This window comes from Chrysemys picta, chromosome 8, assembly GCF_011386835.1.
Source record: "Chrysemys picta bellii isolate R12L10 chromosome 8, ASM1138683v2, whole genome shotgun sequence".
Taxonomy (NCBI): Eukaryota; Metazoa; Chordata; order Testudines; family Emydidae; genus Chrysemys; species Chrysemys picta.
Window position 1 is genome coordinate 69,066,271 of NC_088798.1, and position 27,981 is coordinate 69,094,251.

General features: G+C 47.8%; 1 protein-coding gene and 1 long non-coding RNA gene across 23 annotated transcripts in view; one reads left to right on the forward strand and one right to left on the reverse strand.

The window, feature by feature from the left end:
• The window catches only part of ATF6 (activating transcription factor 6), a 357,879-nt gene that overhangs the window by 223,886 nt on the left and 106,012 nt on the right, over positions 1-27,981 (reverse strand). The window lies entirely within an intron of this gene.
• LOC135973252 (uncharacterized) lies at positions 23,535-27,947 on the forward strand. Its single transcript, XR_010590060.1, has 2 exons — positions 23,535-25,925; positions 27,647-27,947. It is a non-coding gene; the product is annotated as an uncharacterized LOC135973252 (long non-coding RNA).

Sequence of the window (27,981 nt, forward strand, 5' to 3'; positions counted from 1 at the left end):
GACAGCCTCTCTCTGCGCGGAGAGGCTCGGGCCGGCCTATTGGCACTTTAATAATAGCTTGTTGGACGATGTGGGCTTCGTGGCGTCCTTCTGGGAGTTCTGGCTAGCCTGGCGAGGGCAGCGACGTGCCTTTCCCTCGGTGCGGCGGTGGTGGGACCTGGGGAAGGTGCGCGCCCGGCTCTTCTGCCGTGACTACACCCGGGGCACCAGCCGACGGAGGGATGCGGCGATAGGGCAGTTGGAACGGGAGGTCTTAGAGCTGGAGAGGTGTCTGGCCGCCAGCCCCGGTGATCCATCCCTCTGCGGAGCGTGCCAGGAGAAGCGGGAAGAGCTGCGGACCCTCGAGGACCATCGGGCCCGAGGTGCCTTTGTTCGATCCCGCCTCCTTCAGGAGATGGATCGCGGTTCCTGCTTCTTCTACGCCCTGGAGAAAAAGATGGGGGCTAAAAAGCACGTCACCTGCCTTCTAGCAGAGGATGGCACCCCCCTCACGGATCCGGCGGAAATGTGCGGGAGGGCCAGGGCCTTCTACGCAGGCCTTTTCTCCCCGGATCCGACCGATCCTAACGCTTGCAGAATGCTCTGGGATGAACTCCCGACGGTCAGCGCGGGCGACCGAGACTGGCTGGAGCTGCCTCTCACTCTGGCAGAGTTCTCGGAAGCCCTCCGCCGCATGACCACCAATAAATCTCTGGGCATGGACAGGCTGACCGTGGAGTTCTACCGCGTGTTTTGGGACGTCCTCGGCCTGGACCTTGTCACCGTCTGGGCCGAGTCCTTGCAGGGTGGGGTCCTCCCTCTTTCGTGCAGGCAAGCCGTGCTCCCCTTATTGCCGAAGAAGGGGGACCTCCGCGATTTACGGAATTGGCGTCCCATCTCGCTCCTCAGCACGGACTATAAAATCGTAGCGAAGGCCATCTCGCTGCGGTAGGGTCCGTGCTGGCGGACGTGATCCACCCAGACCAGACCTACGCCGTCCCAGGCCGCACCATCTTTGACAACTTGTATCTGGTCCGGGACCTCTTGGAACTCGGGTGTAGGGATGGTCTGTCGTTCGCCCTCCTGTCCCTGGATCAGGAGAAGGCGTTCAACAGGGTGGACCACGGGTATCTCCTGGGCACTCTGTGAGAGTTTGGCTTTGGGCCCCAGTTTGTGGGTTTTCTCCAGGTGCTGTACGCCTCCGCAGAGCGTTTGGTCAGGCTCAACTGGACCCTGACTGAACCGGTCAGCTTCGGGCGAGGAGTACGTCAAGGGTGCCCCCTCTCGGGCCAGCTGTATGCTCTGGCGATCGAGCCCTTCCTCTGTCTCCTCCGTAGAAGGTTGGCAGGGTTGGTGCTGCGGGAGCCGGAGCTGCGGCTGGTCCTGTCGGCGTATGCCGATGACGTGCTCCTCGTGGTCCAGGACCCGGGCGACTTGGTGCGGGTGGAGGCTTGCCAGACCATCTATTCGGCGGCCTCCTCCGCCCGGGTCAACTGGGTCAAGAGCTCTGGCCTGGTGGTAGGGGATGGGTGGCAGGCGAGCTCCCTCCCACTCGCGCTTCAGGCCATCCGGTGGAGCGCGGGTCCGGTGCTCTATCTCGGCATTTACCTTTCTGCCACGCATCCGTCTCCGCCGGAGAACTGGCTAGGTTTAGAAGGCAGGGTGTCGGAGCGGCTCCTGAAATGGACAGGACTGCTCCGGTGTCTCTCCCTTCGAGGGAGAGCACTGGTGCTCAATCAACTAGTCCTGTCCATGCTCTGGTACTGGCTCAACACCCTGGTCCCGGCCCTGGGCTTCCTGAACACCCTCCGGACGTTGATTCTGGAGTTCTTTTGGTCAGGACTGCACTGGGTCTCTGCGGGGGTTCTCCATCTAGCCTTGGAGGAGGGAGGGCGGGGCCTGAAGTGTCTGCACGCTCAGGTCCACATCTTCCGCCTCCAGGCCCTGCAGAGGCTCCTTTATGGTGCAGGTAGTCCGGCATGGAGCATATTGGCGCACGCCTTCCTGCGCCGCTTCCGAGGGCTACGATATGACCGGCAGCTCCTTTGTCTCCATCCGAGAGGTCTTCCGCGAGGCCTCTCCGAGCTGCCGATCTTCTACCAGGACCTCCTCCGGACCTGGAAACTGGTCTCAGTGACCGGGTCCGTGGCGGTCACCGTGGGGGCAGATCTCCTCGCGGAGCCCCTGCTACACAACCCCCAGCTTCATGTGCAGGTGGCAGAGTCCCCCATGGTGCGCCAGAGGTTGGTCCTAGCAGAAGTCACCAAAGTCGGAGACCTCCTGGACTACGACCGGGGAGACTGGCTGGAACCCCTGATGCTCGCTCAGCGCATGGGGCTCTCCAGACCTCGTACTCCCCGGCGCGTACTTCAGGAGGTGAGGGCCGCTTTGCCGCCCGCTGCTTGGGACTATCTCGACCGGGTCCTGCGAGAGGGCACGCCCCGCCCACCCTCCACTCCGAGCCCTCCAGACTTTTTCATCGGGCCCCTGCCCCGTGGACCCAACCAGCCCCCTCCCCGTCCATTCGCCATGAGCCGGCTGCACCAGCTGCAGTCGGTTCTGTTCCGGACCGCGCCAAGGAAACATCTATACACGCTCGTGCTCCATGTTCTTCATGTCCTCACCCTCGCGTCCTGCCCCGATACGAAGTGGCGGGACCTTCTGCCACCTCTGGAGGGTGAGGAGCCCCGGTGGGCCAGCCTTTATTCTGCTCTGATCCCGAAGCCCACCGGGGACATCAGTTGGCGGCTCCTTCACAGAGCCGTGAGCACGGGCGTGTACTTGGCGCGGTTTACCCCATCCCAGACACTTGCCCCTTTTGCGGCATAAGGGAGACCCTGGCGCATGTTTACCTGGAGTGCGCCAGGCTGCAGCCCCTATTCCGGCTCCTCACGGATATTTTGTTAAGATTTTGGTTGCACTTTTCTCCTCACCTTTTTATTTATGCACTCCCTATCCGTCGCCCCACAAAGTCGCAGGACCTCCTGGTCAACCTCCTTCTGGCCCTAGCGAAACTGGCCATCTATAAAACCAGAGTAAGGAGGTTGGCCGATGGAGTTTCCTGTGACTGTGAGGCGTATTTCAGGTCCTCCGTTCTTTCACGTATCCGGGCAGAGTTCCTCTGGGCGGCGTCCACTGGCTCCCTTGACGCCTTCGAGGAGCAGTGGGCGCTGTCCGGGGTTCTCTGCTCGGTATCCCCATCTGGTTCGCTTCGTTTGACCCTTTGACCTCACTCCTGTCCCTGTTCTTTTATTAGTTGTCCCCTGTAATTTTTTGGTCTCCAGGTCCTGTGGACCCCCCCTTAGGCTGGGCAAAGCCCGCCCACTTCCTGGATCCCAATAGGTCTGGTCACTCAGGGAACAGAAAACTACTCATCCAGTGACCAGTATATTTGCCCTCTACCAGACTCCTGTACCCCACTATTCTGGGTCTGACACAATATATGCAGGGTGTGGAGAAGTACTGTAACAAGGGCAGTGGTTAATCATGCCTAGCAAAAACAACAAGGAGTCTGGTGCATCCGAAGAAGTGAGGTTTTTACTCACGAAAGCTTATGTCCAAATAAATCTGTTAGTCTTTAAGGTGCCACCAGACTCCTTGTTGTTTTTGTAGATACAGACTAACACAGCTACCCCCTGATACATGCCTAGCACTTAACTAATTTGGAGTCTTTTATTGTCTCAGAAGCCATGGTTTGCATTATCTTGGCTAACCTGCTTCAGGGAACTGGGTTGGGTTTCTGGGTGCCCACCTCCAGAAATCAGAGACGGTACCTGATACAGTGGCATGCCAGACCAAGCTTCAGTCACCACTGCCCAACAGTATGCTTCATCCCTGATCTGATAGGAGCTCCATTCACAATTTGTCCACTAAACTCTTGGACTGTCTCCTGAGGTGGTCAGCTGTGGCCGTGGCTTTATGATGTGTGCACTTTCTTCCTAGGAACTACCCTGAAATTACAATCCATTTCACATTGGCATCAGATGGAAGTGACTTCTGGTCATGGTGCAGCAGGCCAGTGAGCTGGAAGGAGAGGTTCCAAATTCTATTTTCCAGGGTGCATAAAAATTAGCGATTAAAAAAAAAATATCTAATTTTGTATTTAACCCTAAACTAACTATAGGGTTTTTTAAATAAACCCATTTAAAACTAAATTTGAAATTATGACAACCTATATTAAGGCCTAAGATTACTATAATTATTTAAATGATTTAAATTAAATAATATTAAGCTTTACATATTTGCTGCTGAAGTTTAAAAGAGTCAAACCACTTGAGCTGGTGAAAGTCACTGGCTAAGCACCTGGAAGCAGAATTTTTTGACGTGCTAAACCAGCTTTTGACAGCAGTAGCTTCTTTTGCATGTGCAGAAAGGATATTTTCTTCATTTCAGTTTAATCAGTTCAATGGTTACCTGATTAAAAGTTAAGAAGTTATTGCAGAGTTGCTTGCAAGCACTAGGTCTATGCACTCAGGTTTGTTAATACAGGTTGTTACACTAAACCCTACATGCACTTGAGATCTTAGCATGCTCCAGCCCTCTTTGCTGCACCACACTGTGCAGTACAGTAACTTATCACTTAAAGTCATCCTGGTTAACATTGTTTCGTTGTTACCTTGCTGATCAATTAGGGAACATGCTTGTTTAAAGTTGTGCAATGCCTCCTTCTAACGTTGTTTGGCAGCTGCCTGCTTTGTCCACTGCTTGCAGGAAGAGCAGCCCATTGCAGCTAGCTGGTGGGGGCTTGGAAACAAGGTGGACCGGCAGCCCCCCTATCAGCTCCCCGCTCCCCTAAGTTCCCTGTGCGGCAGCTGCCCAGTAGGCCATCAATTGCCAGCAGTTCAGCTGTCCCTCCCACAACTGCCATGTGCTGCTCCTGCCCTCTGCCTTGGAGCTGCTTCCGGGAGCCTCCGGCTTGCTATGTGCGGGGGAGGGGGAGGAAGAGGGGGGCTAATGTCAGGTTGTCCCCCTCTCCCTGCTCCTGCACCCCACTTATCCCTTCTCCATATAGAGCAGGCTGGGGACACGACAGGGCTCAGGACAGAGAGAGCTTGCTGGCAGCAGCTCCTGTCTCAACTTCCTGATCTAATTAAAAAGGCAGTGTACTTAGAGTGGGGTCAGGTACTTAAAGGGGTAATGCGCATCTCTCTCCCACGCACAGGGTGTGTCTTTCCGTCCCCCATGCTATCTCCCCTCCCTCCTTTCGTGCTGCCTTGTAGAGTGTGAGGCTACATTAAACAACAATGTGTTAACCCTTGAGGGCTCAGCCGAATGCTAGTTCATCATTTAGCAGTAAGGTATTCTCTGGGAAATATCCCACCCTCTAACTTGACCAAGCTTCACAATCATCATTGCCGTGTATAGTATTAAATTGTTTTAGAACTTATATATAAAATATAGTTTTTTGTCTGGTGAAAAAAGTTTCCCTGGAACCTAACCCCCACTATTTAATTCTTATGGGGAAATTGGATTTGCTTAACATCGTTTCACTCAAAGTCACATTTTTCAGGAACATAACTACAACGTTAAGCGAGGAGTTATTGTACATCCCATCCCACCCAGTTTGGGCTCTATGCCCTGCTGCACCTCTGCAGCAAGAGATTAGCACTTGCTAAGCCTCTCAGTAGATGAGGCAGAGCCATCTTACCAAGGCCCCACATGTCTAAAAAGAGGAAAAACCTGTGTTTTGTTGCATGTTATACCACAAGCAACAGACTACAACTATAAACCTGCATAGAAAAAAAAAATCTGCAATCTGGTACCAAACCTCCGTACATCATTAACTGGTTAAAGACTGCAAAAAGGGTTTATTTCGTTCACGGAAAGAAAGCAGTCTTAAAAACAGGTTTCATACTTTCAAAACATTATGAACTGTCACTTATGGTACAATACACAACAGAACACAGGAGTGGCATATTTTGCTGTTTCTGTCAGACACTGGCAGAATCTAAGGTGGAGACTAGAGACTCAAGGATTGTTCAAAGTAGGTGAAAGTTCACAGCAAGGTCATTTAACCTCCCAAAAGGCAATGCAACATTTTGTTTACCAAATTTATATTATTTATTTATATTCTATCAGAGTTTGTCTGAATTAAAAGAACTGTTGATTAGGTGAGCTGCTGGTGCATGGTTACACGGTTGTTTGTGCAACAAACTAGAAATTTACGATTAAAGGAAAAATCCATGTATGAGCTGTATGAGTGGGCAGTTTTGATGGAGTAAGATTGCCACTCCTTTTGTACATCCTGTTTCTGAAGGCCACTGGACAGCTGTAAAAGAGTCGAGACTCCCCCGTAAGTAACAGGTATGCCAGATTCCCATTAGTAACAAAGAAAAATCCTCCCCTTCCCAATCCTCCCCTGCCCACCCCTCGGAGTAGCACATTTATTTTAGGATGGCAGCACAAGAAACCAAACAAAAGCATAAGACCCGCCATGGGTCTCTATCTCAAGGCCTAGACCCACTGCTTCTTTAAAAGATTTTACCCAGCAGCAATTCTAAAAGAGAAACAGTGTGAAGCAAAAACAAACCACTCCTCCCAGCTACCTGCGCTAGAGTCCCTTATGCCTGACTGGTCTGAGCTCTCAGCAGATTACATGGTTCCCAAGCATCAGGCTAAACAAGCTGTGGCTGCAGCCTCCCCATCCAGGTCAGGGGCTGACAGCTGGGGCCAAGCTATGCTAAGAATGTCTAAGGGAAGACTTGCAGGCAAGCAAGCTAACACAGTTCCAACGCCGCCACAGATGGTAAGAAGGAACTGAAGGGGGGTTGGGTCGGCAGGGTCATATATTGAGCACCATGAGGGCGCCACTCCAAGGGGCTCTCTTGCCGACCCGACGGGAGCTGCTAAGGGGAAAAGTTTCAAACGACCATGCACGTGGCACGCGCACACCTAATTGGAATTAATGTGAACAATCACTCGAAGAAGAATATATGGTTCCCAAGCATCAGGTTAAACAAGCTGTGGCTGAAACCTCCCAGCCCAGCCCAGGGGCTGACAGCTGGGGCTACAGCCTCCCCTCGTGAGGTGAGTGGGTGACAGCTGGAGCCAAAGCCTCCCACCCAGGTTGGGGGCTGACAGCCACCCTAATTTCTGCGCTGCCTTCAGAGCTGAGCTCCCAGCTAGTAGCTGCGGAGCTTCCTGCAGCCCAGGGAGATTCCTGGAGGTGGGTCTGACCCGACTCCAGGAGTGGCCCTGGCAGGGGAATTGGAAGTCCCATCCCTCCCCAGCCCAGGCCGGGACTAGCAGTTGGAGCCTGTCACACAGTAGGAGCCCCCTGCTGGGGTGCCCCCAGCCCTCCCCCTCCCCTACAATAGCCAGATTTCACAGGGGAGATCAGATTTCACGGTCCGTGAATTTGGTAGGGCACTACATATAGGAAAACTTAAAATGATAACATCCTAAAGACTATTTTCACAACAGATTACTTGTAACTGTGAGGCAGATGCACAAACATTATTGGAGGGCTGCTAACACAATACAGTGTGTCTGATTCAGAAGTATTTCAAAGGGGATCCTTATCCCTCCTCTGAACCTCACTGATAATTCCCCAATACAAAAGACTTCATTAAGCTTACAGATAAGGTTGCCAAGTCCAACCTGTAATAATACACTAAAATTAATACACGGTTCATTCACACAGCCACACAAGAAATTTCTACACAATACTTAAAAACCATTAAATGAGATTAGCACTACAGTCTACCAATTAGAAATGGACACTAATACATATCCCTCACAACTCCCTCTCCTAGGTGAATTTATTTATTTGTGCATCCAGTACATCTGAAAACTCTAGTTTTCTGCACAGATACCCACTACCAATATCAGTTAGCAGTACAGTACTATATTATTGCATAAAGTGATGAATAATTTCATTCACCCCAATTCTACAAATCATATTAGAGACCAACGAACAGTATTAATATATCCCACTGAGGTGATGTAAAGGGCTCTCTGTTCACATTCTCTTACCAAACAAAGACAGGCTTGTGTAATTTTCATTCCTATGAGGGAGGTTCTGAAGAGCAACATCCTTGTCACTGAAATGGATGAGACTGGACTAACACACAAGTATTTTAGACAAATTCCTGGGGAGGATTTGCAGAGATTTCCCCACAAGGCTGCCAGCCCCACCACCCACTTCAGATTTTACATGCTCAACATTGTGCTGCACTGTCTGTATGCTCAGAGAGATTAATAACTTCCAGCAGAAAAACATTTCCTGCTCAATTTGTTTGTCCAGGGGAGCCACCTCGCTGGGCTGGTGGTAGGGTTGCAAACTTTCTAATGCACAAAACTGAAAATCCTATAGCCCCACCCCTTCCCCAAGGTCCTGGCACCTGTTCACTACATTACCCCTCCCTCAGTGGCTTACTCTCCCCCACCTTTACTCATTTTCACTGGGCTGGAGTGCGGAAAAGGGTGAGGGCTCTAACTGTGGTTGCGGACTCTGGGGTGGGGCCAGAAATTAGGGGCTCAGGAGGGGGCTCTGGGCTGGGGGTTTGGATGTGGGGGGAGGGCTCCAGCTGGGGTGAGGGCTCTGGGGTGGGGCCAGGGATGAGGGGTTCATGGTGCAGGAGGGGGTTCTGGGTTGGGGGGAGGGGCTCAGGGCCGGGGTAGGGGGTTGGGGATGGAGGCTCCTGGTCAGCAGTGCAGCTGGAGGGGGGGGGATGGAGAAGCAGGCTTTCTACCTTTCCTGACTCCGCACTGCGCCCCGGAAGTGGCTAGCAGCAGGTCTGCCTCCGCTCTCACCCACAGGCACTGCCCCCGCAGTTCCCGGCCAATGGGAGTGCAGAGTCGGTGCTCAGGGCAGGGGCAGCGCCCTGTGGCATCCCCCGCCTAGGAGCCGGACCTGTTGGCTGCTTCCCGGGGGCAGCATGGAGCCAGGACAGGTAGGGACTAGCCTATGTTAGAATCATAGATTAGCGGTGGAAGAGACCTCAGGGAGGTCATCTAGTCCAATCCCCTGCTCAAAGCAGGACCAACACCAACTAAATCATCCCAGCCAAGGCTTTGTCAAGCCAGGCCTTAAAAACCTCTAAGGATGGAGATTCCACGACCTCCATAGGTAATCCATCCCAGTGCTTCACCACCCTCCTAGTGAAATAGTGTTTACTAATAGCCAACCTAGACCTCCCCTACTGCAACTTGAGACCACTGCTTCTTGTTCTGTCATCTGCCACCACTGAGAACAGCCTAGCTCCATCCTCTATGGAACCCCCCTTCAGGTAGTTGAAGGCTGCTATCAAATCCCCTCTCACTCTTCTCTTCTGCAGACTAAATAACCCAAGTTACCTCAGCCTCTCCTTGTAAGTCATGTGCCCCAGCCCCCTAATCATTTTCATTGCCCTCCGCTGGACTCTCTCCAATTTGTCCACATCCCTTCTGTAGTGGGAGGAACAAAACTGGACACAATACTCCAGGTGTGGCCTCACCAGTGCCGAATAGAGATGAATAATCACTTCCCTCTATCTGCTGGCAATGCTCTTACTAATACAGCCCAATATGCTGTTAGCCTTCTTGGAAACGAGGGCACACTGCTGACTTATATCCAGCTTCTTGTCCACTGTAATCCCTAGGTCCTTTTCTGCAGAACTGTTGCTTAGCCAATCGGTCCCCAGCCTGTAGCGATGCAAGGGATTCTTCATTCTTAAGTGCAGGACTCTGCACTTGTCCTTGTTGAACCTCAGATTTCTTTTGGCCCAATCCTCCAATTTGTCTAGGTCACTCTGGATCCTATCCCTACCCTCCAGCGTATCGACACTAAGATGGAGCTAAACTGCTAACTTGCTGAAGATGCAATTAATCCCATCGTCCAGGTAGTGAATAAAGATGTTGAACAAAACCAGCCCTAGGACCAACCCCTGGGGCAATCCACTTGATACTGGTTGCCAACTAGACATCGAGCTGTTGATCACTACACGTTGAGCCCGACAACCTAGCCAGTTTTTTATCCACTTTATAGTCCATTCATCCAATCCATACTTTAACTTGTTGCCAAGAACACTCTTGGGAGACCGTATCAAAAGCTTTGCTAAAGTCAAGATACATCACATCCACTGCTTTCCCCATATCCACAGAGCCAGTTATCTCATCGTAGAAAGCAATCCGGATGGACAGACATTACATGCCCTAGGTGAATCCATGTTGACTGTTCCTGATCACCTTCCTCTCCTCCAAGTGCTTCAAAATGGATTCCTTGAGTACCTGCTCCATGATTTTGCTGGGGACTGAAGTGAGGCTGAACAGTCTGTAGGTCCCCGGGTTCTCTTTCTTCCCTTTTTTAAAATATGGGCACTATATTTGCCTTTTTCCAATCGTCCGGGACCTCCCTCAATATCCACGAGTTTTCAAAGACAACGGCCAATGGTTCTTCAATCACATCAGCCAACTCCCTCAGCACCCTTGGATGCATTAGATCTGGACCCATGGCCTTGTGCACGTCCAGCTTTTCTAAATAGTCCTTAACCTGTTCTTTCATTACTGAGGGCTGCTCACCTCCTCTTCATACTGTGTTGCCCAGTGCAGCAGTCTGGGAGCTGACCTTGTCTGTGAAGACTGAAGCAAAAAAAGCTTTGAGTACTTCAGCTTTTTCCACATCATCTGTCACTAGGTTGCCTTCCCCATTCAGTAAGGGTCCCACACTTTCTCTGAGCTTCTTCTTGTTGCTAACATACCTCTAGAAACCCTTCTTGTTACCGTTCACATCCCTTGCTAGCTGCAACTCCAATTGTGATTTGGCCTTCCTGATTACAGCCCTGCATGCTCGAGCAATATTTTTATACTTCTCCCTAGTCATCTGTCCAAATTTCCACTTCTTGTAAGCTTTCTTTCTGAGTTTAAGCTCACCAAAAATTTCATTGTTAAACCAAGCTGGTTGCGTGCCGTATTTGCTATTCTTTCTTTACTTCGGGATGGTTTGTTCCTGCGCCCTCAATAATGCTTCTTTAAAATACAGCCAGCTCTCCTGGACTCCTTGGCCCCTCATATTAGTTTCCCGGGGGTCTGCCCATCAGTTCCCTAAGGCCTGGTCTACGGGTGGAGGGGGAGAGAATCAATGTAAGTTACGCAACTTCAGCTACGTGAATAACATTACTGAAGTCGATGTACTTAGATCTACTGTCTTCACTGCGGTAGGTCAACTGCTGCCACTCCCCCGTCGACTCTGCCTGTGCCTCTCGCTGAGCTGGAGTATAGGAGTTGACAGGAGAGCGCTCGGGGGTCGATTTATCGCGTCTAGACTAGACGCGATAAATCGATCTCCGCTGGATCGATCGCTGCCCACCGATCTGGCCAGTAGTGAAGACATACCCTAAGGGAGTCAAAGTCTGCTTTTCTGAAGTCGAGGGTACATATTTTGCTACCTCCTTTCTTCCTTTTGTCAGGATCCTGAAGTCAACCATTTCATGGTCACTGCTGCCTAAGTTGCCACCCACTTCTAATTCCCCTACCAATTCTTCCCTGTTTGTAAGCAGGTCAAGAGGAGCACGGCCCCTAGTGGGTTCCTCCAGCACTTGTACCAGGAAGTTGTCCCCACCACTCTCCAAAAATGTCCTGGATTGTCTGTGCATTGCTGTATTGCTCTCCCAGCACACGTCAGGGTGATTGAAGTACCCCATTAGAACCAGGGCCTGTGATCTGGAAAATTCAGTTAGTTGTCTGAAGAAAGCTTTGTCTACCTCATCCTTCTGATCCGGTGGTCTATAGCACACGCCCACCATGACATCACTTTTGTTGCTCTCGCCTCTGAACTTAACCCAAAGACTCTCAACAGGCTTTTCTCCAGTTTCAAACTGGAGCACTGAGCAATCATACCACTCGCTCTCTTACATACAATGCAACTCCTCCATCTTCCCTCCCGTATCTGTCCCTCATGAACAGTTTATACCCATCCATGACAGTGCTCCAGTCATGTGAACTGCCCCACCAAGTTTCTGTTATTCCAGTCACGTCATAGTTCCTTGACTGTGCCAGGACTTCCAATTCTTCCTGCTTGTTTCCCAGGCTTCTTGCATTCATGTACATGCACCTAAGATAACTAGCCGATTGCCCTACTTTCTCAGTATGAATCAGGAGGCTTCCCATCTGGTACCCTCTTCCTTGTGTTTCCTCCCAGTATCCCACTCCCTCACTTCTGGGCTTCCATCACCATCCCCCTGCAAACCTAGTTTAAAGCCCTCCTCACTAGGTTAGCAAGCCTGCCTGCGAAGATGCTCTTCCCTCTCTTCATTAGTGGATCCCGTCTCTTCCTAGCAATCCTTCTTCCTGGAATAGCATTCCATGGTTGAAGAATCCAAAGCCCTCTCTCCGACACCACCTGCGTAACCATGCATTCACCCCCACAATTCAGTCCCTACCTGGACCTTTTCCTTCAACAGGGAGGATGGATAAGAACACCAACTTGCACCTTAAACTCCTTTATCCTTCTTCCCAGAGCCACGTAGTCTGCAGTGATCTGCTCAAGGTCATTCTTGGCAGTATCACTGGTGTTGACGTGGAGAAGTAGGAGTGGGTAGCGGTCCGAGGGCTTGATCAGTCTCGGCAAACATTCCGTCACATCCTGGATTTTAGCTCCAAGCAAGCAGCACATTTCTCGAGTCTCCCGGCCTTAGCTCCGCAGCACCGCTGAAAGGACTGTTAACGGCCCGGTCAGCGGTGCTGACCGGAGCTGCCAGGGTCCCTTTTTGACCGGGTGTTCCGGTCAAAAACTGGACACCTGGTCACCCTAGCTGGCGGGCTTACAAGAACATGTCTAAATAGGAAAAACAAAACAAACTCCCTCATCTGCCCCTTTCTGCATGCAATACACCTATCCCTGGGACACTGGGTTTATCACAGGCTAAGGATGAGAATTTTCTTGCAAGCCTATTAAAATGTAAAACTTTGACTCAAGAAAACAACCTTCCTTGTGTAAAAACTGAGCATTGATACAACACACTTTATTAATACAACCCCCAATTGTCTGGAAATTTCTTTGTTATTTCACCTCAAAACATTATACCCTACACTCACTACTCAATAAAGCATGTAACAGAGAGAAGGGAAAAGGTATGGTTCATGGATGTTGTTCAGACAGAAGTTTCAAGGGCGTCAGTAAACTGTGTTGAGCTTGGTGTCAGAACTAATGATGCCTCAGTGCAGTTTGTGATTTCAATAGGCTTTAATTGTGTGTATAATGGTGTCTTGTTTAGAAGGAGCTGCACTTAGCAACCTTAACTATCAGTTAAAGAAGCTTTTCTTTAATAAGATTTGTTGACAAAGAGGACTATAGATGGCCAAATAACAATTCATATTGCTTACTAATACCCCAGAAATTACCAAGAGTTTTATATGATTAAAAAGGACAGTAAAACAGATACACCATCTTAAATGCCTGGTTCACCCTTAACATTTTATACAAACCTCTCCCTTCTTCATGTCCTTTTACAAACCACTGCACACCCCAATGGAGAGGCATAAAGAGGATGAGGCAGAACATGGGGGCATTGGGGACAAGAGCATAGAGAGGGAATAAAGGGCTCCATGTCACTACTTCCCCTTCCTCCATTTCCTATGGGCCCGTGACAGGGTGCTAAGCAAAAAACTGCTTAGCTAACTGTAATGAGGCAATGACTCACCGGCACGGCGCCTCCTGCTGAGCGTCCAGGGAATTAGCTTTTCCAGCCTTGGAGCGCCCTCTGCTGGCCGGTGTCTCCCTGCCACTGTCCCACCGTGTCCCTCCCAGACCCTGGTGCCCCTTGTCCTGGGGTTCTGCCCCAGCCCATAACCCCACAGATCTGGGTTTCCCCTCCAGGGGGAACCCCCAACCCTCTATCCCCACCTCACCTCAGTTTTTGGCTACTGCTAGTCTCCATTTGGCCCCTGCTCACTGGGGCAGACAACAGTGTTCAATACATTCATCACTGGCAAAGGAGGATTTGGACCTGCTACCTTTGCCTAACCCCTGGGCTGCAGCCTCTGCAACTCTTAGTACCTGGTTTGGCCTTGCACAGGGCCTGCAGCCTGGGGAGTTGCCAGGTAGGAGCTCCTCTTGCTTTTCCCCAGCCCTGCTCTGTTGCCTGCACCCTCAGCTCCCAAGCAGCTAGGTCCTTTTCCCTCTGAAGCTGGAGGAAGAGTGTGTTCAGCTCCTGGCTCCTAGCCCTTTTATCAGGGCCAGCTGAGGTCTGACTGGGGCGTGGCCCAGCTGTGGCTGCTTCCCCAATCAGCCTAGCTTTTAGCTCGTAGCCCCAGCCCTCTCCCAGGGCTGGCAGTAACTTTTTCAGACTCCTAGTGGGTGACCACCCCGCTACACCAACCCTCTGTCACTCCAGCTCCAATTAAGGGAGGTGAATTGGAGCCGGGTAGATCACCTGGCCCTGATTGGGGAAGCTGGAACAGCTGCTGCCTCATCAGGCTGGGGCTGGATAAGAGCCCCAGGGGAAGGAAGCCAGAGGGAGGAGCTAGAAAGAGGGAAGTTGCAGTAGAGGAAAGGCAGTGAGGGGAAGCAAAGAGCAAGCGAGCTCGCGCCTGCCTGCCTGCCGACTGTAAGAAGGGGACTATGTGTGAGGTGGAAAGGTGGTGGGAGCACAGCCTATAAATAAAAGCACCAGGTGAGCACTGCACCAAAAGGTCTCTGTGTGACTTTCTCAGCCCAGTGGGGGCAGGAGACAGGAGGGCCCTGCAGGGACCCCGTTACAGGGCCCCTTCCTCTCCTGCACTTCCACCCCCTGAATTCCACACCTAGGCCCAATTTCATATGTTTAATATTTTATGGGCATTCATTTTCAAAGGACACATCTGGAACAGGGAATAGTGTTCCCAAGCTCCTCCAGAACACACAGTTCACACTCAGCCAAACTGCCTCTAAATGGTGAAACTCCCTGTCCCCTCTTTCCTCCAGCCCATATTCTTCCCACCACCACCTGCAGTACTTCACCATTCTGCAAGAAGGGAAATCTACTCTCATGCGCCTCAAGGCCCAATGGGCTCTCTTCTACTGAATCTCAGGTCTGGTCACTGGAAGAACATACTGTCCCCAGCCAGCCCCTTACCCCACACTGTCTCTTGGTTTACCACCAACTCCTCCATTCTTCCTTTCACAGGACTACTCTTGCAGTTCTTTGATGGTATGCAGTGATGGATCCTCATTCACATGATCCTCAGGAATGGGAATCCGCTTCTGTAGGCCGCAGAGGGTCCACAACAGGGGCACAGAGGCAGTGGGACAGCACAGCAGTGGGCTCCCAGGACTACCAGCTCTGCTGCCTACCACTCCTGCCGCCTAGTAGCCTCTCCGAAGCTGTGGAGGGAGGAGTGAAGGTAGGCTCATGTACTCTTTCCTCTGCATTTCCCCAAGTACGCAAAGAGCACTAGCTAGAGGTAAGGGGAAGATTTTGCAAGAGCACAAGCCCTACTGTATACCTTCTTTCAGATGACACCTGTACATCTTTGCATGCTGGGTGCCTAATGATCATTATTCAGTGAATCTGCATTCACTTTTAAACTTTAGTACAATGCACATAGTTCAAAATGTTATCCTGTGCTTGAATGTCACCACACATCTATCTGTATGCGTGTGAATTCTGAACAATAAAGCTATTGACTGCGTTGAGAAAAAACACTTCTGTGAATTTTCAAATCAGGAGTAATCTCAAACTGACTGTCACACTGAGAAAGAGGTATCCTACAACTGTGAACATTTCAGAAAATATTAAAAGATATTACCTCACCCACCTTCTCTTTCTAACATTTCAGAAAATAATTCTTCTGCCGAACTACAATGAGCACAGAAGTTTTCAGAGAAACTGCCTACTCCAATCAAAGGCTAGAGGAAATGGAAAACACATATAATGGAGTCTATTACTCATACAGACTTAATACTGGAGTTGCAACTTACACCTCCATAATAGGGACAAAATGCATAAATGACAACATGAATTTTATATGAAGCAATGCTTTGTGCAATACAAAATGACATGGAGCCCCACATATTGAACCTCCCAACCACTATGGAGTATTTGCACAATGGAGTTTACTTCCATCTACAACCTAAACACTCACTCTGCTGTAGCAAAGCTTGGAGGTAAATGAAGATTACTTATAAGTAATCTGTCACTGGAGGTTCTTCAAGATGTTTGGTCCTCTCTGTATTCCACATATGAGTATGCATGTGCACCATGAACCTGAGTTCAGAGATTTTTAGCATGCACAGTGGCTCTCCTTGTGCTTCAATTCAAGGGCATAAAGAGCAGTGTAGACAAACACCTCTCCAGTTCCTTCTCTTACCGCAAATCTAAAGCAGAGGGGAAGGAGGGCAGGTAGTGGAATACAGATAGGGACCACACATCTCAAAGAACCTCAAGTTACAGTTAAGTAACTTCCATTTCTTCTTCGAGTGATAGTGTATTCCACATACAGGAGGTAAGCAAATAATAGTCAAACAGGAGGTGGAGGTGAGGACGTAGAAGTGATAGCTGACTGTAATACTGCTGTTCCCACTATCTGTACTGAAAGACTGAACCAAAAGTGTAATGTCTCAGGAAGGTGTGCAAGGAACTCCATGTAGCAGCTCCTGTAGAGGTATGTCTCCCAGAGATGCAGCAGAAGTTGCCAGCACTCTGGTGCAATGAGCCCTTATCAATGGGGGTGGGAAGGGAGGCGAGAGCGGGGACGGAGGGAAATGGGCGAGCTGGTAGCAAAGGATAATACAGCCAGAGATCCATTCAGAAAGTCTCTGAGCAGTTATAGCTTGACCTTTTGATCTCTCTGATATGGAAACAAATAGTTTAGGTGTCTTTCTAATAGATTTTGTTCTTTCTCGCTAAAAAGCCAATCCCCTTCAGATGTCCAAAGAATGAAGCCTCCTCTCCCCATAATAAGCATGCAATTTTGGGAAGGAGGGAAGTGGGGGAGGTAAGTGGATGGTTTGACATGTGAAACTCTGAAATTACTTTAGGGATGAATGTCAGGTTGGGACACAAGGCCTTTTCTTTATGGAAGGTAATATATGGCCTGCCATGAGTGCTCCCAGCTCATTAATTCTTCTGGTTGATGTGATGGCGACTATGAAGGCAACTTTCACTGAAAGATGGGACACAGAAAATGAGGCTAAAGGTTCAAAGGGAGGTCTTGTGAAGAGACAAAAGAACAAAGCTGAGGTTCCACTGAGGTCTGAACTTCACCAATGGTGGGAAGGATCGAAGAAGCCCCTTCAAAAATACAGTCACAGATTGTCAATAGGGGAATGAAAATCACTGACTGCTGCCAAATGAACCCAAAGGGAAATAAAAGAGAGACGTGCTGTTTTAAGGGTAAGTAAATAATCCAGAATATCAGAGATCCCAACAGATTCTAGAGATAACTGGCGTTGTTGAGTCCAAGAGGAGAAGCACTTCCATTTAGCTGAATACATCTTCTGGAATCTTTCCCACTTTGATTAAGAATGAATCACACTGCTCTGGAACATGAACACTTTACACCTCATACCCATCCAAATACCAGGTCCTGTTTTGCAGCAGCTGGGGTGCCTGAAGAGGCTCTTGTGTTGTGTCAGAAGTTCCGGAAATGGGCGGATGTTTATGGGCAGATGAACTGAGAGCTTCAGTAGATCCGTGAATCAGAACTGTCTTGGCGAGCTGGGTACAATAAGGATGACTCAAGTTTTGTTGTGACAGATTTTCCTTAGAACCTGTGGTATTAATGGGATTGAAGAGAAGGCATATCCGAGGTGATCCCTCCGTGGTGGTAGAAGGGTATCTCCCTTTGAGCCCTTGCCTAGAGCTGCTCTGGAGCAGAACAAGGAAGTTTCCTGTTCACCTGTGAGGTAAAAAGGTCCAAAGACAGCATTCTGCATCCAGGACTGAATTGTGAATCTCCCATTCATGGTCCACAGAAAAATGCTTGCTGAGACTATCAGCTAGTGAGGTCTGCACACCTGGTAAATATGTTGCTGAAAGGGTTATGTGATGGCTGATGCACCAATTCCAAAGATTGAATGACTATACAAAGAGGGAGCGATCTCATCCCCACCGCCCCTGTCTCCTACATGTTTATATAAGAACATAAGAACGGCCATACTGGGTCAGACCAAAGATCCATCTAGCCCAGTATCCTGTCTTTCAACAGTGGCCAATGCCAGGTGCCCAAGAGGGACTGAACAGAACAGGTAATCATCAAGTGATCTGTCCCCCATTCCCAGCTTCAGGCAAACAGAGGTTAGGGACACCATCCCTGCCCATCATGGACCATGAACTTATCTAGTTCTTTTTTTTATCCCTGTTATAGTCTTGGCCTTCACAACATCCTCTGGCAAGGAGTTCCACAGGTTGACTGTGCATTGTGTGAAAATATACTTCCCTTTGTTTGTTTTGAACCTGCTGCCTATTAATTTTATTTGGTGATCCCTAATTCTTGTGGTATGAGAAGTAAATAACACTTCCTTATTTACTTTATCTACACCAGTCATGATTTATAGACCTCCATCATATTCCCCACTTCGTTGTCTCTTTTCCAAGCTGAAAAGTCCCAGCTTTTTCTCCTGAGTTGTTGGAAACCAATCCATGAGAGCACCTTCCCTCTTATCCCATGACAGCTTATTTTGCTTAAGTGCCTTTGGTGAGGGACGTTGTCAAAGGCTTTCTGAAAATCTAAGTACACTATATATCCACTAGATTCCCCTTATACACGTTTGTTGACCCTCTCAGAGAATTCTAGTAGACTGGGGAAGCATGATTTCCCTTTACAAAAACCATGTTGACTCTTCCCCAACAAATTATGTTAATCTATGTGTCTGACAATTCTATTCTTTACTTTGTTGCCAAGAAGGCTAACAGCATTTTGGGCTGTATAAGTAGGGGCACTGCCAGCAGATCGAGGGACGTGATCGTTCCCCTCTATTCGACATTGGTGAGGCCTCATCTGGAGTACTGTGTCCAGTTTTGGGCCCCACACTACAAGAAGGATATGGAAAAATTGGAAAGAGTCCAACGGAGGGCAACAAAAATGATTAGGGGACTGGAGCACATGACTTATGAGAAGAGGCTGAGGGAACTGGGCTTGTTTAGTCTGCAGAAGAGATGAATGAGGGGGGATTTGATAGCTGCTTTCAACTACCTGAAAGGGGGTTCCAAAGAGGATGGATCTAGACTGTTCTCAGTGGTAGCCGATGACAGAACAAGGAGTAATGGTCTCAAGTTGCAGTGGGGGAGGTTTAGGTTGGATATTAGGAAAAACTTTTTCACCAGGAGGGTGGTGAAGCACTGGAATGAGTTACCTAGGGAGGTGGTGGAATCTCCTTCCTTAGAGGTTTTTAAGGTCAGGCTTGACAAAGCCGTGGCTGGGATGATTTAGTTGGGGATTGGTCCTGCTTTGAGCAGAGGGTTGGACTAGATGACCTCCTGAGGTCCCTTCCAACCCTGATATTCTATGATTCTATAGTTTCAACCAGTTTGCCAAGTACTGAAGTCAAGCTTACAGGCCTGTAACTGCCGGGATCACCTATGGAGCCCTTTTTAAAAATTGGCATCACATTAGCTATCCTCCAGTCATTTGGTAGAGAAGCTGATTTAAATGATAGGTTACAAACTACAGTTAGTAGTTCTGCAATTTCATATTCGAGTTCCTTCAGAACTTTTGGGTGAACATCATCTGGTCCTGGTGACTTATTACTTACTGTTTAGTTTATCAATTTGTTCCAAAACCTACTCTAATGACACCTCAATCACCTCAATGTTCCTCAGATCTGTCACCTAAAAAGAATGGCTCAGGTTTGGGAATTTCCCTCACATCCTCAGCCATGAAGACCGATGCAAAAAATTCATTTAGTTTCTCCGCAATGGCCTTATCGTCCTTGAGTGTTCCTTTAGCATCTTGTATCAGAGGGGTAGCCGTGTTAGTCTGTAAATCTGTAAAAAGCAACAGAGGGTCCTGTGGCACCTTTAAGACTAACAGAAGTATTGGGAGCAAGAACTTGCATCTGAAGAAGTGAGGTTCTTACCCACGAAAGCTTATGCTCCAAATACTTCTGTTAGTCTTAAAGGTGCCACAGGACCCTCTGTTGCTTTTTAGCATCTTGATCGTCCAGTGGACCCACTAGTTATTTAGCAGGCTTCCTGCTTCTGATGTACTTTAAAAAAAAATTGCTATTACTTTTGAGTCTTTGGCTAGCTGTTCTTCAAATTCTTTTTTGACCTTCCTAATTATATTTTTATATTTCATTTGCCAAAGTTTATGCTCCTTTCTATTTTCCTCACTAGGATTTAACTTCCACTTTTTAAAAAATGCCTTTTTGCCTCTCACTGCTTCTTTTACTGTGTTGTTTTGCCACAGTGGCTCTTTTTTTGTTCTCTTACTATGTTTTTTAATTTGGGGTATACATTTAAGTTGAGCCTCTATTATGGTGTCTTAAAAAATTTTCCATGCAGCTTGCAAGGATTTCATTTTTTGCACTATATCTTTTAATTTCTGTTTAACTAACGTCCTCATTTTTGTGTAGTCCCCCTTTCTGAAATTAAATGCTATAGTGTTGGGCTGCTGTGGTGTTTTCCCCATCACAGGGATATTAAATTTAATTATATTATGGTCACTATTACCAAGTGGTACAACTATATTCACCTCTTGAACCAGATCCTGTGCTCCACTTAGGACTAAATCAAGAATTGTCTCTCCCCTTGTGGGTTCCTGGACTAACTGCTCCAAGACACAGTCATTTAAGGTGTCAAGAAATTTTATCTCTGCATCCCATCCTGAGGTGACATATACCCAGTCAATGTGGGGATAGTTGAAATCCCCCATTATTATTGAGTATTTTATTTTTATAACCTCTCTAATCTCCCTGAGCATTTCACAGTCACTATCACCATATAGAAAACAGTTGTCCACTGGTCTAACACTATTTGGATTAGTCAAGATAGGATGAGTGGGAGGAAGGCTTTGCAGGGCCGAAGGACTGCTCTCAGTTCTAGTAAATATGCATCCTGGACTCTGAAGGGGTCTAGATGCCTTGTACAGCATGATCATCCATATGAGCACCCAAACCTAAGAGGGAGGCTTTGGTAATGATGGTTGTCTCGGGTGTTGGTGGGAGGAAAGGGATCCCCATGCAAACGTTCTCCAGTTTTGTCCACCGGATAAGGGTCCAGACCCTTGGAAGGAATTGTCACTTTGGCATTGATGTTGCCCTTTCTAGTGAACAGACAGACAAGCCAGGTTTGCTGACAATGGAGATGGAGCCTGGCAAATGGCTCAGATGTGTGTATGAGGCCACATGGCCGAGGGCAGGCAGGCATGATCTGACTAAAGTCTGGGGCTTGAGGGTGACCTGGTTTATGAGAGCACCCATAACATGGAATCTCTCGAGAGGTAGATAAGCTCTGTGCTGTGGTCAAGTCCAAGGTCACTCATATGAAGAATGTGGACCTTGTGGGGGTCAACAAAGACTTCTTGTGATCAATACAAATTACTAGAGAAGGAAGCAGGCAAAGAAGAAAACGGGTTGCCAAAGTGACTTGCTTGTATGATATGCCCTTTAGGAGCCTGTTGTCGAGGTATGGGAAGATGGTGAACCCATTTCTTCTCATCCAAGCTGCCACCACTGAAAAAAGCTTTCGTAAAGACTCTGGGTGCTCTAGCTAGCCTTAATGGAAGGACCCTGAATTGGCAATGGTCTTGACCAAAGAGGAACCTGAGGAACTGATACGCCTTCTCTCCAATCCCATTAATACCACAGATTCTATGGAAAATCTATCATGACAGCGCTTGAGTCTTCCTTATTGTGCCCAGCTGGCCAAGACAGTTCTGATTCACAGATCTACTGAAGCTCTCAGCTCATCTGCCCATAAGCATCTACTTATAGTATGGTAAAGGTTTATGTGAAAGTATGTGTCTTTCATGTTGAGAGCTGCAAACCATGTGCCCTCCTCTAGGGAGGAAATTATTGATGCAAATATGATCATGTGGAATTTTAATTTTTGGATGAACATATTTAGTCGCTGTAGGTCCAGAATGGGTCTCTATCCCCCTTTCTGTCTGGGAATTAAGAATTATGGGGAGTAGAATCCTTTTCCCTGATGGGGAGATGGAGTCCACTTCTTGACAGACAATTTTCTTGTGAGATTGGTCCCTGAAAAGGAACCAAGAAGGGGGTTTGTGGGTAGGAGTTGACAGAAACTTGATCAGATAGCTGCAATGAATAATTTCCAGTACACATTTGTAAACTGTTAGGCCCTCTAGTTCCAGGCAAACTGGGTAAGGCAGCCTCCAAAAAACTGAAGGGGGGGGGGGGACAAATCTTAACAGTCCCATCAAAAGAAATTCTTTGATTGATTCTTAGAGTGAGGTGTGGCAAAGGTTGTCACAGGCACTGTGTGTCTGGGCTTGTGCACCCTCTGTCATTTACAGAGGCATTGGTGGTAAAAAGATTGAGGAGGTGGTCTTGCTCTGTATCCCTGCCTGTGATGCTTTCTCTTAGGGGTAGGAGTATAGATGTACAGTGAGCAAAGAGCTGTACTCAAATCCTTGAGGGGGTGGACAGACTCAGCCATCTTCTTAGGGAAGAGATTGACTGTATTGAAGGGCAGATCCCACATGGTATTCTGCACCTCCCTAGAGAAACCTGAGGACTGTAACCAGGAATCTCTCCTCATAAGAATGACTGTAGCCATCCCTCTGGATGCAGTGTCTCCAACATCTTCTATAGCTTGGAAGGAAATCTTAGCCACCAGTTTGCCCTCATCAATTAAGGACTGGAAGTGGGCTCCATTTTCCTGAGGTAGCTTGTCTTTGAATTCTAAAACCTTTGTATAATTGGTGAAATCATAATTGGTGAAATCATATTTAGCTCGAAAAGCCTGGTAATTTGAAATCCTGAATTGGAGAGAGGTAGAGGAGAAGTCCTTTGCTCCCTGGAGATCGAGCCATTTGGCACCCATGTCTGAGGGAGTAGTTGTTGGATGTTGCAGCCTGGATCTCTCCATGACCACGTATACCACCAAGGAGTTAGGAACTGGGTGCAAGACTAGAAACTCTTCCCCCCTGTGGAAGCAGAGAAAAGAACTGACAGAAGGAAACTGCAATGCATGACGTTTGTTAGCAAGAGTCAGGCTAACTGTAACCCTGTTAACGCGAGATTTGTAGAAGCGAGGATTGTGTGAGGCGGGTGAGAAAGAACTGTGTAAGAAGTCATGATGACCTCAGCATAGATAAAGTGTAGAAGACCTTGTGTAGATAAGGTATAGAAAATAATTGTATGTTGGCAAGAGTCAAAACAAGTGAAGAAATGAGATATCAAGATGGCCTATGTATAAACAAAATGCTGCTGTCCCTCATTATTTCTGTAATGAAAGGTATAAATGCTTGCTGTAATTAGTTACCAGTGAGAGACCTGCTTAGCTCTCTCCCTCTGCGCAATTGTGAGAGTTAATAAAGCATCTGACTTGCTATACCTAAACAAATAGTGAGAACTCTGTTTTTCTCCGACAATTTGGGGGCTCGTCCGGGATGGCAACGCCCACTGAGGCAACGGCAGCTGCTACGGATCGTTCCCCTTTGAACCCCATGGCGCCACAATAGAGGTAGACCTTATTGACTGTGCAGCAAGGTCAGATGCTGAGCGGCGTAATAGGGGAATTGTTTGCCGCCCCCTGTATGCATATGCTAGGTGCATAGGGTTTGCACCTGTGTTGAGGGGTTGTTACCGCCTCAGGAGGGGTTTTTACCGCCTCAAGTGATGCATCGAGGTACTTGGGAATAGTACTGGAATAAGGCCTTGTGTGTGTGTGTGTGTGTGTGTGTGTGTGTGTGTGTGTGTGTGTGTGTGTGTGTGTGTGTGTACACCAGTGTGAAATGAGTGTTACCGGAAGACGCCCAGAGTACTCTGCGAAGTCTTTTGGCTTGTGACCAGAACTACTCTAACGCAAGCCCGGTAACTAGAGGATCTTTTAGGAGATCCGACCCACGGTGGGCTAACTCGGCCTGGCATCGTCCGACGAGGAGGCTACCTGGGTCTAGGAGTGTGTGTGAACCCATCTTCCCTCCCCCTTTTCCTCTCTGTGTGAGCCACTGACAGTCTGATCATCTCACTGGATGTAACAGAGTAAGCGGCGCCGTCTCTCTGAGATTAGCCGACGCTCTTTGCTGAAGGGAGGTGTAGGAGGGTCGTGGCCATCCTTGTTAGTCTCTCCTGTGTGAATACCCTGTAGGGAGAGATCCTTAGTTTATGTGCCGCTAGCGCGGACAGGGCATCCTCCTCCCTGTGTGTGTGATTGGAAAATGGGTGGGGGACAGTCTAAGGATTCCCTCTCACCCACTAAGGGTACCCCAGCTTATTTCATGTACGTACATTATGGTACTAAAACCTGCAGGTATTTAGAGAATTGGAATCATTACACGCGTGAAAATTCATCTAAACAATGCCCACTAGAAGGTACCTTCAATCTAGATAAGATCATACATCTCAGAGGAGCTTTTAATCACAAAAAAGCCTCTGACACACAATGGGAGCAATTTGTCTATTGAGGAAAGGAACGGGTTAATTTGAAATTCAGCTTGGTCCAGAGATAAAGAGAAAGTTAATCTGCGTTCAAGGTCAAGAATCAATGCAGACCAGGCTAAGTACAAAGAAAAACTGCTTTCGGCCCCAGCTGACTGTGAAAAAATATAGACATAGTCAAACCAAAGGCAATACAAGTTACAGTGCTGAGATTACATTTGCAAAGCTTAACTGTCCAGTGAGATCCAACAGTCTGCCTTTGCGACCCTGGAGCCGGCGTGGTTTGGGGAAGCTGAAGAAACCACAGGCAGCCGGCCTGGACTGGAATCACTGAAAAGACGCCCCAGGAGACCTCAGGGTGTAAAAGAACTGCCCTCCCAAGAGAGGAAGCAAGTTGGAGATTGCACAGCACCTTCTCTGAACGTTATACACAGACGTGGCCAGTCTGGACGTACGTGTGTGAGTATGAAAGTGTGCCTACTCTCAGCCGCAGTAAGTCTGAGAACCGGAGAGGGATTTAGCATTCCTCTTTCCACCCCGGCTGACCGGGAAGGGTGTCAGGTGGATCTACCCCAGTCGTAGCAGGACTGGGCAATAGAGAAGTTGGAGAAAAGGGAAGAGTTGTGTACTTGATAACTAGAATTGAGCAATTAAGAGCATAGATCATGAACCAGGCAGCAACTCAAACCTACGCCCAGGGCATGTTGCAAGCCTTGAGACAGGACTTCCAGGCAGAAAAGGAAGCACTGGCTAAGCAAGTACCGGTCCTTCAGGGACTTGTCAGAATTTAACCATTTGTGTTTGCATATGCTGCAAGAGCAGTGTGTTTGCCACAAGAGAAAATTGAATAGTTAAATGCCAATGGGTCATGTGTTTTGCCCAAGTGGCAAGCCTCACGAGGGAGGACTCGGGTAGCCTTGTGAGTAAGAATGTTTAAGAGAAGAGACCAGGAAGGGTGGAGGCTAGTTGAGAAGCCCACCCTCCTATCTAAATTGGTAGTGAAAAAGCTGGTGCCCATGGAAGGGACGGTTCAGCGAGAAAAGCAGGATCGGGCCCAAGCGGGCAGGCAATAGATAGAGAGATTGGAGAACAGGTTGGAAACTTTGAGGGCATAGTGGAAGGAAAGGAGTAAGTAATTATAAGCATGGGGATTTCAAATCCCCAGGATAATAATTGAAATGGTAAAATGTGTGTAAGACAGAGTCTTTGTACCAAGGTGCAAGGCTCTCCTTTCTTCTGCTGAATAAAGCAACTCTTCCTTATCCCTGTCTGGCTGTTATTGGCTCTCAGCTAGGTGGACCCGATATTTTGGTGACAGTTACTGGCGACTCCGGTTAATGAATTTCTGTCTTATACATTTGGGTGTTAGGTGTGTGGACGGAACTGAGCCTCTCATTCGTAATTCCTCAGAGTGGAAGCCATCGCGTGCGATGAAGCTCTGAGGTCGAATTGGGATCCTTCTGTCCCGTCCCTTGTAGCGGTCAGTATTAGTAGAAATTCCTGTAATAGGATCCTATTAGGCCATAATTCCCTCTGTTCTCTGTGTAATTCTCTGTTAGAGTATCAGCAGGCAGATGGGTGGGTCTCTGGTAAAACCCTCTAAGGATAGCCCTTTGAATTATATGTTAAGTAAATGGCTTTTACCCAGTGTTCAGGGAAGAATAAAGATTTGAATTTGTTTTTGGGTAACAAAATAGCAGATAAAAGATCTGGTAAAAAGAGAGAGAAGGACAGTGCCCCTGGCTCTGTGTGGTCGAGCTGTCACTTTACTAGGGGTGCATGGAGATTTTGTAAGCACAAAAGAAACAGTTACACCTTGTGTAGAAATTGATGTGGCTAGTGTTGTGGAAATTGAATTGTGGATAGGATGTGCATTTTCCCCAGAACATGTGCAGTGTATATTGTAGCAGAGGTAAAAGAAATGCAAACCTACTAATATAGGTTGTGTCGTCTCTTTCAGATCACTGGGTGTTTGAAAGCAGGAGTTAGAAGTAAAAGGCAATCAAAAGTCTGGGAAAGTTAATTGTGTCCCTTTTTACATAAGAATTTTTAAGCTGTGGATAGCTTTGAATCTGGAAGCAAGCCAGAAAGCATCTGTATTAATGCAATTTTCTAACTAATAAGGTAGAAGCCACTGAAACCTGGGCTGCCTATGAAACAAATACAAGGAAATATGGGATAATTCCTCGGTTTTGTCTAAAATCAACAAGAGTATGTGTGTATATAAAGGAAATATTTTAAGCAATGACTGACTACCCAGAAGGGGTAGACCTCTGTTCTTTTGTCTTTCAGATCATCAGAGAAAATGGATGCCAGCTGAACAGCATTCAATGTACCATGCATTTACTGGTACAATAGGAATTATTTTTGTGTTCTTTGTCCTGTCTTGTGGTGTTTGTCTTGTGGCCAGAATTGTTGGGTTTAATATTTTCATAATACAGTCTAGTTCAAAATTAAATAGAAGGGTTAAATCAAAAAGCAGATACTTGTTTTTATTCAACTTGGAATACAAAAAGTGTTTGGATAAATCAAGAAAATGTGATATACTAAAGTCTAATACAGTTGCTTAAGTAAGAAAAAGAAACTTCATTGGCCAGATTTTTTTTTAATTGAAAAAAATTGTTGTTAAAATTTGCATACCAACAGTCTTTGGAAGCAAGGACATGGAATGTTAACCCACTCCCCATATTGCCCATGAGATCCTTCTGGCTACTTCAGATTTCTAGCCAGAGGGCTGGGGAGGGAGGAAAGCTATTGGACACCTGAGGTTGTACCGAGTGGACTCCTCAAAAGTGGGTGTGCTTGTCCTGGTTTGTTGGTCCAAAGCTCTGTAATAAAGTTATTTTACTGGAAGGGTGTACATGGCATACATTGAATAATAAGACTAATGTACTGTATAATGGCAATGTGTATGTGTTCATTGTTGGGAAAAGGTGTATGAGTGAAAAGTGGAAGTTTCCTTTGTAGGTTAAAAGAAGCCAAGAGGGGAAGAAGGAAAAAGAACAGAACGAGTTAACTGAGGAAAAATAGCTAGCAAGCTCAGTCCAAAGATAAGATGCTGGCACCATCCAAGGACACTGCCCACAGCTAAGACTTGGCTGATAGCCAAGAAAAGGGGGGCCTGAATGTGCCCAAGCAACTATGAGATCTGCAAAACACTGCCAGGCATTAATGAAATGTGTTAGGTTTCTTTTCTCACAGATAAAAGAAGTGCTACCCAAAGACCCTAGCAGCCCTGCCATTCATTGAAACAAGGAGACTGAGTCTACGTAAAGTCCATCAACGAAAGACTGCTTTGGCTCCACACTGGAAAGGCCCAAGTCCTGTTAACCACCACCACTGTGAAGTGCCAAGGACTACCTGCCTGGACCCAGGCTTCGCACTGGAAAAAGACCCCTCCACCTCGGGAGGACTCTCCGATTGATGATAAGCCTATTTCTCCTTCTAGCTCTGCTGTGTCTTCTGGACAGCAGAAAAAAAGAAAAAAAAAAAAAAAAGACAAGGTGAAGTGCTAGTAACCTCTCCCTTGTCCACTG